General features: G+C 48.1%; 1 long non-coding RNA gene across 1 annotated transcript in view; it reads left to right on the top strand.

Moving 5' to 3' along the window:
* Positions 1 to 13,337, top strand: part of LOC147528289 (uncharacterized) — a 48,530-nt gene that overhangs the window by 17,956 nt on the left and 17,237 nt on the right. The window contains exon 3 of the long non-coding RNA XR_015222297.1: positions 2,905 to 3,115. This is a non-coding gene — a long non-coding RNA (uncharacterized LOC147528289). The remainder of the gene's footprint in view (positions 1 to 2,904; positions 3,116 to 13,337) is intronic.

The following is a 13,337-nucleotide window of genomic DNA, read 5'->3' as shown; positions in this document are numbered from 1 at the left end:
TTCTGGATAAAGATCTTTCGAAGGTGGGAAAACACCTGTCTTCTGTCTGACAGGCAGGAAGGTGGTCCCCAGTGCTGCCCCTGGACATGGTTTGGGCTGTGATTTCTTAGGAGAGCTGGTGAAAAATACATATAGCCACAATTTTTTTCTTGCTGATCAATTCTGGTAAGCTTCTTACAAATAACCAGCATGGTGTATCAGGAAGAGAAAAAATTTCCTCATCATCTCGAATATAAGAAAGAGAAAGAACAATTTGACTGGAAAAGCCTCAAAACTCCGAATCATTCCCACCGGTTCTCCAAAGTACAGTGTTTCAAACATTCATGGCTCAATCTACCGCCTGTTTGATGGGGGAAGTGTTTACGACACATTCTCTGCATTCCTTTACCAGAAGTGCTGTAAAATTGGACTTTCTTCCCCCCGCCCCCCTCCGAATGTGATGTGGAGAAGGACTCACGTCTGGAAAATTTACCTTACAGCTCAGCACTGAGCTCTTCTTATGGCAACTTACCTAAAGGAAAGCTCAGACATGACCCTGTGCATTGCTGCCCTGCAAGTGTGGGTGTGCAAACGTACTCTTGTGTTCTTAGGGTTGGTTCGAACCACGGGAATAGCAGAAATGGAGAGATATGGGCTTATGTGGAGGCTCTGTAGGGTCTAACGGGGAGAACCTGTTAAATCAACATCAGGTCGTGCTGAAGGGCATGTTTCCCATGGTCATGGTTATCTACACCCAGCAGAGTGGGAAGGAGGAACTTGATGTTACGATTGGTTAGGTTATGTGGAGGCATGGAGAAGGATGGAAACGTGGTAATCAGACAAGGCAAAAGCACCGAACATGAATTGTTTGGTACCTGGGCTCTAAGGGCATCCAGGAGAAGGTAGCAGAAAAGCGTGGCTGGTGACAGTCCTTGAACCACCACTTGGAGGTGGAAAGAACTCGGAGGAGGTTGTTGGAGGAGGGAGTGGTGCTGCTTGGAGCTCCACAGGGCTCCTGGAAGACGTCCCTGAGTGGTCCTGCACTCACGGCTTCACAAATCTAACACCTGGATCACCCACTTCCATGGCACCGAGCTTTGGGAGACGCGTCCTCAACCGAGCAGGAGACCCAGCCAGTGGGTGCAGTAACTGCAAGCTGAGGTCATGAAATGGCTATTAGATTAATGCTTTTTAAAGAGGAGAGGGTGTTAACCATTGGAGTAGATTTCCAAAGGATCTCCTGCGTTTTTTCTCCACTTTATCTCAAGATTATATCCGCCACGCAGCGGCAGATTCCTCCTCACCCCTGGGTTATTGGGCCTGATGGAGGAATTTCTGGGTGAAAAGCACAACGTGCCCTGATGCAGGAAGCCAGGCTGGGTGTGCTAATGATTTCTTCCTGCTTTCAAAGCTTCTGATTAAATCTGTGGTGTTTCCCACAAGTTGGGAGCCGAGCCCGGAGGGTGAAATTCCATACGATTCACCGATTAATTCCACCTTCATTCCTGCATGCTGCCTGATTGCGAGGTCTTAATTGGCCCAGAAATGGGAATCTCTCCTTGCCCAAATACCTTCTCCTGTCAAGACCTCAGCCTCAGCTTCCCATCAAACCTGCTCCTACAACAGTGCCGTAACCGCTCTTCCCGACTCGAGCGGAGTTGCTACCGTCTCTCCTGATGATATACGAGTGTGTCACGACTCGTTATGTCACGTCAGATGATGCGGTGGGATAATAAGAGCTGATGGGACGCGGCAGCAGTCGTCTTGAAATTGAAGAAAGGAAGGTTCTCTGTGCACCAAGGAACACATCTGGTTTGTGGCATAATTCAAATTAACTTGGGAGAATTTGCTACATCTCGGGTGTCTTCCATGGTGACATAGAAGTGCAGTCGTGGGAAGCTTTTATGAAAGCTCAGCAGCCAGAGCAGTTTTAAATTGCTTTTGCTTTTTTTTTTTTCCCCTTTTGTTTAAAAAAAAAAAAAAAAAAAAGAAATTCTGACAGCAATTTCCTAGTCTTGACGGATTCTACCTAATTTGCACTTGCGCTGATTGCAGTTTTATAAACAGGAATTCCAGGGCTGTGTATCTCTTTACCAAGGGGGGAGATGTTTAGCTTTTCACCTTTCTCCTGGATGAAATCTGAGAGGTCCATGTAGAGCGATGCTGGGATGCCAGAGAGCAGTCGTGCCTGCTGCTGCCTGGCTCACACAGGAACCCCCTGGAAAATCCCATCTCTTAACGCCCTGTGCTCAGCTGGCACCCAGGGGAACATGATTCAGGGGTTGATGTGTGCAAACAGACCTTGGGACCTTCCTGCCAACTGGACTGCACCAGCCAGGAACCAGGAAAGAGACATCTCCTAGAATCACAGGATCATAGAACAGTTTGGGTTGGAAGGGACCTTAGAGATCATCCAGTTCCAAGCCCCCTGCCATGGGCAGGGACACCCTCCACTACACCAGGTTGCCCAAAGCCTCATCAAACCTGGCCTGGAACACTTCCAGGGATGGGGCATCCACAGCTTCTCTGGGCAACCTGTTCCAGTGCCCCACCATCCTCATTGCAGCATTCTCCTAGGGAATTAAAACTTAAATCCGTAAGGATGCAGCAAAGAGATTATTTCCAGGGTGAGGACACGTGAGGTGGCTGCTGTTTGGTATCTTCAAGCCTGCTCGGGATGGCAGCCTGTGCTTGCAAAGTTCACCATCTTCCACTCAAAGACAAAGATGAATGGAATAAGGCTCCAGTGGGAGTCTAAAGGAGAGGGTTTCACCCTCCGAAAATATGTCCCAGTGCCAGCTGAACATACGGTTGCCCTAGCTGCCAACAGGCACTTTGCTTTGGAAGCCAAAATCATTCTTCTACATCATGTTGAATCTTGTTAAAGAGCTAACTACTTTTTTTTTTTTTTCCTTTTAATTTTAGCTGAAGTACATCTCTTTTCCTTTAAATCTGGAATAGAAATCCTGAGCCTCTGAACTTTGTGGAGGTTGCAAAATCCAGCAAATCCTCCCCTCGGGAACATCTGTCAAAGAGGAATCCTCACGGCTTCGTCGGGGCAGTCTGCCTGCAGCGAGTCTCCCCCGTGGGGTGTTCACTACAAGTAGCTGCAGAAAACGACCCTGTGCCTGATCTGGTGAGTCTCAGACTGGACCATAACTCTGGAGAGATGGATTCTCTGCCACAGGCCAGCTGGATGAGCAGGGACAGTCACATCACCTCCCGTGCCTCAGTTTCCCCAGTTGCTGGAGCGGCAGCAGTGATGTTCTTTTTTATGGAATACTTCAAGCCTCCTGAGGAAAGGCTGGGAGGTACAGTCATACTCTACCTCTGAGCTTTTCATGCCGTTAAATTAAGCACTGAATCTCGCCAACAGTGGTACAAAACGTGTGACTTCCTGTTGCAATTAATCCCAGATGGTGGTACCGCTCAGGAGACCGCGTGGGCATCCCTTACTGGAAACACACCCCAACCTTAACCCAAAAAACATGTGGCTGGTAGAGCTGCCCCACAGGAAGGGACTTTGCCTGGTGTGGCTGCCAGCTCAGTGCTGGGTGCTTGCTATGGTGGGACTTCATCCTAACGATGGGGTGGAGCTGGCTCAGGAGGGGATGTAGGGCAGGAGCTGAGCCAGTAGCAAGGCTGGGAATGGGGATGGAAAGGGAGGAGGAGGATTTTATGGTTGTTTGCATGAGTATGAAGCTACAAAGGACATCAGCTGAGTCTACTTCTTGCTTGTCTGATCACGTGCACATAGGAAGGCTCTGTGTGCATGCAAGGTAAGCCTGAGCTCAGCCTAGAGAGCAGGGATGTTGCTGGGTTAGGGACCAGGAATTTTTTTAGAAATGAGAGGAACCTATACAGTCCTAAAACCCAGAAGAAAAGATACCTTTCTGGATCGGGTCCTGGTGGTATCCAAGACCTAGGTCAGGAGGTGTTGGTCCAAGAGATGCTCAGTAGTAGCAAATGCAATGGGGCCCTGGGTGTTGGGACCACGTGCTTTGAAATCTTTAGCCTCCCAGAGGAGGGTGATGCAAGCAAGGTGAGAGTGCCGTTGGCCAAAAAAGAAAGCTTTGGTGCTCCTGTGTCTTAGCAATGAGGGCACTTCTTGCCCCTGCATCTGAGGAGGAACATGATGGAGGTAGGTACAGGTAAAACCATGGAATCATAGCAAATGGTGGAAGGCAGGCAGTTAGAGACTGGAAATGTTGGATTTGCTCGGTCCGGACAAGGGAAGAGGAGGATTTACAAAGTCAGCAGGAAAGGCAGATATGGGCCTGTCCTTCACCAGCCCCTATGTGTGGCAAGTGGGTGCACCTGGTGAAACCAGAGAGAGCTAGGGAGGAGACACAAGCTGCTCTAAGAACACTTTTCTTATGCCTCTTCTACTTTATTTTTGACGTTTTGCCATTTCTCAATCATTTTCATTTTGCCTCTCTTCTGTTCCACCCAATGCAGATGTCATGGCTGATGCTTTGAATACAGCTTAGCAATTTTTGTTCCTGGGAAGCACTACAAGAGAGCATCTTTTCCACACTTCGTCTCAGGAAGACGTATTTTATGCTTAGCTGTCATGCAGGTGGGTGCCAGAACCTGGAAAAGGTTCCAGCTGGTCTGGGAGCCTCTGCGGGACCGTCTCCATCGCTATCATCAGATATCAGCTGTCTGTAACCTGTGAGTAGGTGCCTGGGGATGTTTCAGGAGTTTTAGGGTTTCCTATGTTGGGCTTCCAAGGGTCAACCTGAAAAATGCAGAGCCTTCTACCTTCTGCTTTTGGCTGGCTGCTTTCTTCCTCCCAGGGGCAGAGTTTTGGGCTGGAATTTGGATCTTGAGGCCAAATGCAATGCTTCCAGACAGTTTTAGTGAATGTGTCTGCATGGGCTATCTCTTCTAGCTGGCTTTATCAAGCTCTTAGGCTGCCCAACCCAGAATCTGCTTCTTGGGCAGCTTGTATTTTGTTCTCTTTCCTTTCTTTCTTAATCCTTGCGTTTACTGGCAGGTGGCTTTGGTAGCAGCTGGCTGTTTCTTGCTGTCCTGGAACAGGCTGTTCTCCCACCATTTTCAAGGCAAAGCATTGGAAAAATTGTTGGGTTTTGTGCTTGTCGGTAGTTCTAACAATTCACTTCGTCCTTGCTGGTTGGTTTCTTGTCTTCATGGTGGTGTGTTGCACCCTACAATGTGCAGAAATATAGTGGATGACTCCAGATTTCATATCAATTTTTGCGTGCCTTCCCTCTTCCTCTCCCCTGTTCTTTCCAGGCTCCCAAGGTTTGGGTTTGAGGGGTGGCTGGAGGCAATAGAACAATGTACTGTTGTACCTTAAAAAAAAAAAAGTGGAGATTTCCCTTTTTTATCATCTTTGCTCTAGTCTTGCGCTCCCTCTCTTTATCTGGTGCTGGCTTCGGTGCTTGTCGGACCCTGATTTAACTCACTAACCTGGCAAAAAAAAGGATCCAACAAAAACACTGAGGTGGAGGGTTTTTTTTTTTTCTTTTTTTCTGGGTTTGTGAGTTAAAACAGCTCTGAGTGTCTGGATGAGAAGCCCATTTATTTACCTTTTATTTGTATTCCTGGCATAAGTCCTGTGGGCTTCAGAAGGGAGTAGGCTGAACGCAGGACCCGTGGGGTGTGTGTCCTTTGAGAAGGCTGCCCCAGATCTACAGCGAGTGTCACTGAGCAAACGATGCTGGGGCTGAGTCATGGAAACACAGAATGGTTTGGGTTGGAAGGGACCTCAAAGATCATCTAGTTCCAACCCCCCTGCCATGGGCAGGGACACCTTCCCTAGATCAGGTTGCTCAAAGCCTCATCCAACCTGGCCTTGAGCACCTCCAGGGATGGGACATCCACAACTTCTCTGGACAACCTGTTCAAGTCCTAGTCTGTTTGCTGCGTAGGCACTTTGGTGGGGTGAATCCTTCTGGGTTCGCAGAGATCCAGGTCCTTTCCCTTGCTCTGCTCCCTCCCTCCCATGGTGCCTGCTCTTCTGTTCCTGGTTTTAGGGAATTAGGAGGCGAGAGATCTGTCTGCCCTGGCAGCATGTTTAGCCTTGGGGTGTTTGTGATGTGCAGACAAGAGTTTTTCAACAACACCCCGTGTGGTGCTGGCTTCGTGCAAAAGCCAGGTTCTTCCCCCACATCCCCTGCTTTAACTGGGAGAGAAGCATCTCCCACTCCACCTTGAGCTGGTCTGGAAAGAGGTTTTATTTATTTGTTTATTTTTAACTACCATGTGTTTGAGTGGTGCTGTTTGTTTCATCCCATGGAAAAATATCCCAAAATCTTACATCTGGTGCTCAAAGCGTGAGCATGTCTCTGGTAGCTGGCTACCTCAGTGCTCTGCAGCTCCTGACCTCCTCCAAGGGCTTTTGAGCGTGGGGGAGCTAATCACGTTGTTCTGGCTCTTTTTCCCCTCTTCGCCGTTGCTGCAGCGTGGTCAGAGGATTTGAATGAGGAGAGTTACGCTAATTAAATGGCAAAAGGTTGCCTCGCTGGGCTTGTGGTTTCCGTTGGGCGGCTGGACCTGGAAGAAAGTGGTCTTCGTGTGACATAGAAATGGGGCTGAATGGGTGCAGGGAAAAGATCTTGTGCGTGGGGGTATAAACTGGTGGCAGGTGGAGCCGAGTAGAAAAAAGGACCCTGCTCCCCGTGGGGATGATTGCATCGAGAAGGTCCCTTCCTCCCAGTAAAGAAAGAGGAGGAAAATCAGCAATGAACAAATAGGTTTTGTTTTCCAGAGGGCCTTTCCTGGATGGAGTAGTTCAGCTTCACCTTCCTCCTGATGGCTGTGGAAAGCGAGTTCAGCAGTCTCCCAGGGCTCAGCTATTCAAGTTTTCCAGCAGAAAAACTTTGCTTTTTCAGGACTACTTTTCCTCTTAAACAAAAGGGATATTATCCAGGGAAGGATTTTGATTTTATGCTTTTTAAGTCAGAAAACTTCCCCTGAAGGAGCTTTCTAGCTGGCTTTCACAGCAAGTTTGTGCTTGCTACCTCTCCGGGGGTGCTTGGCAGTGCCCCTGATAATTCCCATTAGTTGGCTAGCTTATGAGAGCAAACATAATGCAAAATAACCCTCTAACTGCAGTGCCCACCTTATCCCTGGAGCATCCTCTTTGGTGCCAAGGACTCATGGCGCATCCCAATATATTGTGGGAGAATTTATCTGTCTTTTCTGGGCTCTTGTGAGGAGCTGTAAGAATAAATACCCTAAAAAAGCAACAAACTTTATAGGAAAAATGGTTGTGACAGCAGCAACCGTGTTTGTTTAGCTCATCTTCTGGTCTGCACTTTTAATAGACCACCCAACACAACTTCATTTGATGGTTCTCTTGGGCTAAAAGGAGGATGGGTCTTGGGCTAGGGCCAAGAGAATCAACTGGAAAGAAGAAGTATCCATAAGTATAGATAGTGGGAGGTATTTTTATTCTCACATCTTTGTCCCATCATATGCCTCTGGACAGCCTGGATCAGAAAGAGAAAGCTCAGACTCCCCTCAAAGGGATGATGGAAGGAAGAAGGATGCCTTGTTTGATTTTATTCCTAGGAAAAATGGCACCCGTTTCTCATTCTGCAGAAGCCCAGTGTAAATTAAGCTGCCAGACATTTATGGTAGGAATTTGCTAAGCGTGTATGATTCATGGTTTGGATTGCTGCTCAGCCCCAGCAGGGGTTTCTGAGCAGCCACGCTGGAGGCTGTTCCCTGTGGCTCGGTGTGAAGGAAGGGTGTGCTTCCATGTGGCTTGGCACCACCTTCCTAAAGGAATATCCCAGAGCAGGAAAAGATGTTTGATCTTTTCTTGCTGCCTGATCTCCCGAAGGAGTGGTTGGGCTTGAAGTCAAGCTGTGATAGTTCTCTTCTTCTTGGGATGCAGTGAGTACTTATAGAATCCTAGAATGTTTTGGGTTGGAAGGGACCTCAAAGATCATCTTGTTCCAACCTCCCTGCCATGGGCAGGGACACCCTCCACTACACCAGGTTGCTCAAAACCTCATCCAGCCTGGCCTTGAACACTTCCAGGGATGGGGCAGCCACAGCTTTTCTGGGCAACCTGTTCCACTGCCTCACCACCCTCAATGTAAAAAATTTATTCCTTTTATCTAATTAAAATCTCCCCTCTTTCAGTTTAAATCCATTGCCTTTGCTAATGTAATCTCTGCTGCTGCTGGTGGCCCTCTCCCTCCAGCTGATGGCCATCCATTTTGCTGTCATGCAGCACCAGAAGCCATCAGATGTTGAGATATTCAGACTGTTGCTGCCCTGGGCACATTACCTGTGCCAACACGCGTGTGCAGTGGGGGATGCATTGGCAGTGCCGTTTGCAGGGGGAGAGGCTTCACCTGGGCTTGGTGGTGCTACTGCCTACAACCTCCCGTGCTGAACTGCTCCAGCCCTGCGTCCCTCGGCTGTGAGCAGTCTTTGAGCAGTCCGTTTGCAAGAAGCCACCCAAACTCTTCCAGCGTTAAGGTCCTGCAGGCATCAAAAGGCTCTGCTGAGCGCTGCCCATCGGGTGCTTTTCAAATGCTGCCTGGCAAATACTGAATGAAGGGGCCAGGGACCCTGGCACGAGGGAGGGGTGGGAGCCCCGCGTCCGTGCTGCTCCCGGAGAGGTCCCTCGAGCACAGTGGTGGTGGGTGCTCCAACGTGGGACTTGACTTTGGGGCTTCTCTGGGCCTGAGCCAGAGCTTGAGACAGGTCCCTGGGCTATGGAAAGAGACCCTGTCCGTGCTCTCCCCACGAGAGCCCTCTCAGAAACCAATTTGGTCCAGTTCTGCCATTAAAGGAGTTGGATTTTTTTCTGCCTGCTCCTGGAGGGATGCTGTCCAGACATGTGGTTGCACTGACACTTGGGAGCTGCATGATCCAGTCTTGCACTGCTCCTGACAATGTGTCTTGGGCTAACAGGGCTCCTTTGCTGTAATACAGCTTTTCCTTCCTCCTCCTTCTGGGATTCGATTTGTTTGTGTGTACATATGTATGTTTATCTACTCTTTTTCTGCCCTCCTCTGCTTTTCTAAACTTGTTAAGCTTTATTAAGCTCGATGATCCCAGATTCCCTTTGTAAGATTATTTTTTTTAAAAAAAAAGGATAAAAGGAGCGAGGCACCTCCAGCCATATTCAGATACAGTCATGAAATGGCTCCTGAGGATGGAGGGAGAGGGGTCCAGTGTTGGTCATTAAACCTACCTCTGGCTCGTTTTGGCTGTGAGAGGTACCCCCAACCCTTTAAATCGACGTGGCAGAGGAGCAGCACCCTGCCAGACCTTTGTAGCCCTGGCAGGCAGAAGCTGCAGGGGATGAGCACAGTTAGTGCTCCTCATCCGTCCGAAATCAAGGGAGCACCTTACCAAAGCATGACCTTTCTGTGCAGCGCCCGTTTCGCTCCTGTGACCCGTTTGGCTTGGCTGGAAGGCGATGGGCAGCAGATGTTGGAGATCTCTTCTTGGAGGGAGGAAGGGGGAAACTGTTCTCTAAACAAAATTCTGCTTCATGTCCTGTGGTTTCCTAAAACTGCTCATTTGTGAACTACAGATACTTATCTGTCCCCTCCTATATGTGTCTGTGTACATCTATAAATATGTGTGGGTGTAAACATCTATAAATATGTGTGGGTGTAAACATCTATAAATATGTGTGGGTGTAAACATACCTATATATAGAATACTTCATTCCATTACCAGTTCATTCACGTTATTTCAACAGTAACAGTACTGGGGCCAGAAAATACATCATTAGCAGAGCTCAGTCTTGCAAATAGCATAAATTCTTTGAAAACATCAGTGGCTTCTCTAATGTCTTGTAAGGACACTTGATGCTGACCATCCTTACTACCTCGTATGCACTCCAACTATCAAATTACTGTCCTTTGATTTTTGGGCGTTTTAGCCCATGAACAAAACCCCCATGCCTGCTTCCATTAGAATCACAGGGTAGTTTTGCAGGGACTGAAGGCTGGGCCAGCAGTTGGGTGGGAGAAGATAAACCCAGTCTAGCAATCTGCCTTCAGTGGCTCTTGGGACCAGCCTGCGGTTCTGTGGGGCGGCAAACGTGGGATGGAGCAGAGCAAGACCAAGGAGCAAGGCAGGAGGAGCAGCAAGGAAAGGGAGCTTGGAGCTACAGGTGAGCAAGAACAAGCTGGTGAGAAGCCAGCAGCACCTCTGCAGGTCTGGGGATGCACGGTTCGTGACACCTTGGCCCTGCTCTTGTCGAAAATTTGAGAGCTTGCTCAGGGATGTCAAAGTAGATTCCAAATCAAGGTGTTGCCAAGGGCATTTTCCATGTCTGAGCAGCCCCTTTTCCCTCTGGGGAAGATGGGGGGTATTTTTCCCTGACTTTCCCTCTGGATGTGAAGTTTGCTTTTGTGGGTACTGAGGCAAGTTTGTTTATTGCAAGTAATGTAAATGTTGTGTTGTATGTGTATTCGAATCTATATGCAAAGCAGCAATTGCTTGCCTGATCTATTTTTTCTCCTGCAAACAATTTACTCACTTCAGTGTAAATCAGGAGTATGTTCTCCAACGTTGAGAAATTCTGGGCTCATATAACCCTAGTGGGGAAAGAACTGGGCTCTATGTGTTTATAAACAGTGAGAGAAAATATATATCTCTGTACACAGAGTTTACATTCCACGTGGGCTTTCTTGCCAGGGTGTCCAGTAAAAGAAAGGGATGCATTCCTTTTCAAAAGGCGCTGGGAACATCTGGCTGGGTGGCATCATCACTGGATCCCATGCGTGGAGTCCAAAGGAGGTCAAGCACGATGCAGCAACCCTATTAATTCGGGGTGCTTGCTAGGGACTAACAAGCTATGTGATGAAGTGGAATCAATCAAAAGTAGGAAATCTGGGCCCTGGGGCTCTTAGAAAAAGACTTGGGGGAGGAGGGGAACTTATTAATTTGAAAGGTGTTTAGGGGCTTTTTTGGTCATGGTTATCTAGACACAGTTGTCATCCCATGCAATTCTTAACTCACTTGGAAGAATTTTTGGCAGGTTCCTAATGGTCTGAGGTTCAGAGAAATTATTTTGATCATTACATATTACTGTTGCCTGCTCTCCTGTCCCAACGTTTTATTGTTCCTTTGCAAGGTGTCAAGGCTTCTTCGCAGCAGTGATTAGAAACTGGCTGGAGATGGGGAAAGAGAACGCTATCGTCTATGAAAAGGAGAAAACAAACAAAAAACGTGAGTGGTTCGTGCATGCGTGGGCTTCTGCATCTTAGGCTAATGGTTCTGCAAGACCTTGCTGTGTTTCTGATGTGACATGTCTGTCTTTTTTATGTGACACAAAGGTGACGTCCACACTGCACTGTAGAATTTGCCAAGTAACCATTGATTAGATTTAAAGGATGAAAGGCAGCCAGACGAATCCAATTCTGTGCATGAAGTGCAAAGCCCTCTGTGGCCCAGTGTTGAAGTGCCCTTTCCAGTAAAACTATGTATAAGACCATATATTAAACTTTCCTGAATTATTTTGAGACCAAGTATTGGGAAGAGTTGGAGAAGGGACATGTGCTTTAAGCCCCACAGGGAATTTTTAACACTCGACAATTGGTTGTGTAGAGGACAAGCTTCTCTGTGCCCACGTCAGATCCTTTTTCTAACAGGATCGTTAAAGTTACAAACAAGAGAACAACTGACTCTTTCAAATACTTTCTCTAAACAGGCTGGACTCAACAGTCCTTGACTTCGAGACACCCAAGGAAGAGAAACATTTTTAAAAGATTTCCAAATCTTTTGATTTGAAGAGAGCTAGCAAAGATATTAGGTATCTAATTCACCTTTTTAGGTGATGGATAAGGTCATGATAACCCTTCTGGGTACTACAGCAGTGCATCTCTGTCAGCACAGTGACGGGTTTATTCACTTGTATCTAACAAAAGTCTCCAGCCTATTTTTCCTTTCCTTGCGTTTCTGCAGAGGTAAAAATACTTGAAGGGGGTGCAGGTGTCACTATTCATCTGTCATCTCTGGGGAATGTTTTTCTCCGTAGTTTGGCTCCTGCCTTTTTGTGGCTCTTCATTACACAATGCGCTCTCCAGGGGCGCGTTGGGGTGGCTACCTATGGACCCGTGCTTAGAGATGCTCAGTTGGAATCTGTTTGACAAACAAATTATGTGATTCTTCCTCCTTCTGCAAGATCCTCTCTTTGGTTTGGGTTATTTTTTTTTTTTAACGAAAAGTGGGCTGAACAGAAAGATGATGCTCCGACTGGTACAGCCTTCCTGTACCATCACCACCTCCCCCTATAATATCTTTGATAAGTCAACCTCGGTGCCAGTTCCCTGCTGGGATCACTGACCTGACCACACTCTCCCTTTTAGGAACGAGGACAAAAGCAAGATTTAGGGGAAGTCACCAGACTCGTAATTCTTCCCACGTTTTCCCCATAGCTGTTGAGCGTACGTGGGGCATGCCGCCGGTCATGAACCCTACAGGCTGGTCCTTGGCTGCAAAGCTCCCTAAAGGAGGAATTTTCCCACTGCTAATCTTTTTGGCAAAGAGCGTAGCCTCGCTCAATGCAATTGTTATTTTTATCCATCGCTGAATGCTTTGCAGCTCAAGCTGGGTGGTCTTTAAGACAATTGGTGGTCGTACACAATTAACATGGGCTGAGTCAGGGAGCGGAGAGGTGTTATCAGGGAGGAACGCGCGAGTGTGGGACCAGCCGAGTTCCTCTAACGCTGCTGGGACACAGCGGTGATGGCTGACAGTGAGCTGGAGCTGCTCCTCTCATGCTTCAGCAGAGAGGCTGTCTTATTCGGGGATCTGTACCCATCTGCTGTCCCTCTCTTTGAGGAAGAGCTACACAGAGCTGTCAGTCCTGGCAGGATTGCGTCAGGTCAACAAATCTCATTGGACTGGTCTTGTCAGAAGCGGGTCTGATGGCTTTATCCTCAAAAAGCCTATCCGAGGAGTGCTGACTAAACACCTCTGCCATGGGCAGAGCTGACCGGAGAGGACTTCTGAACCTGAGGGAAACCATTGGGAGGGCTGAAGGGGTTCACTTCAGGGCATGGGCTCTGGTACAAATAACACCCCGTCTTGCTGAGGGCCCACCACAGCTGGTGCTTCCTTGCTGGGAGAAGCCAGAGGGAGATCTCCTGACCCTCAAGGGTGACTCTCTTGCCTGCAGTGGCCAGAAGAGAAGCGACCCCATGGACTGGTGACTGGCAGGATGGGCCAGCAGCAATGGCATTGATGGAGGCAGTTTGGGAGCCTTCTCTAGCAGAGAACTTAGAGCTATTATCAGTGCGACACACTTCGAGGACCTCCACTTCCCCAGGCATTTCTTTAAAAGAGAATTGAGAGAGACATGGGGTGGAAATTATCTTCAGCAAAGGATTGCTATTTTTTCAGTTTTT

This window comes from Tauraco erythrolophus, chromosome 8 (assembly GCF_009769465.1).
Source record: "Tauraco erythrolophus isolate bTauEry1 chromosome 8, bTauEry1.pri, whole genome shotgun sequence".
Taxonomy (NCBI): Eukaryota; Metazoa; Chordata; class Aves; order Musophagiformes; family Musophagidae; genus Tauraco; species Tauraco erythrolophus.
The sequence above is the reverse complement of the archived record's forward strand: the minus strand, read 5'-3'. Positions and strand labels throughout refer to the sequence as shown.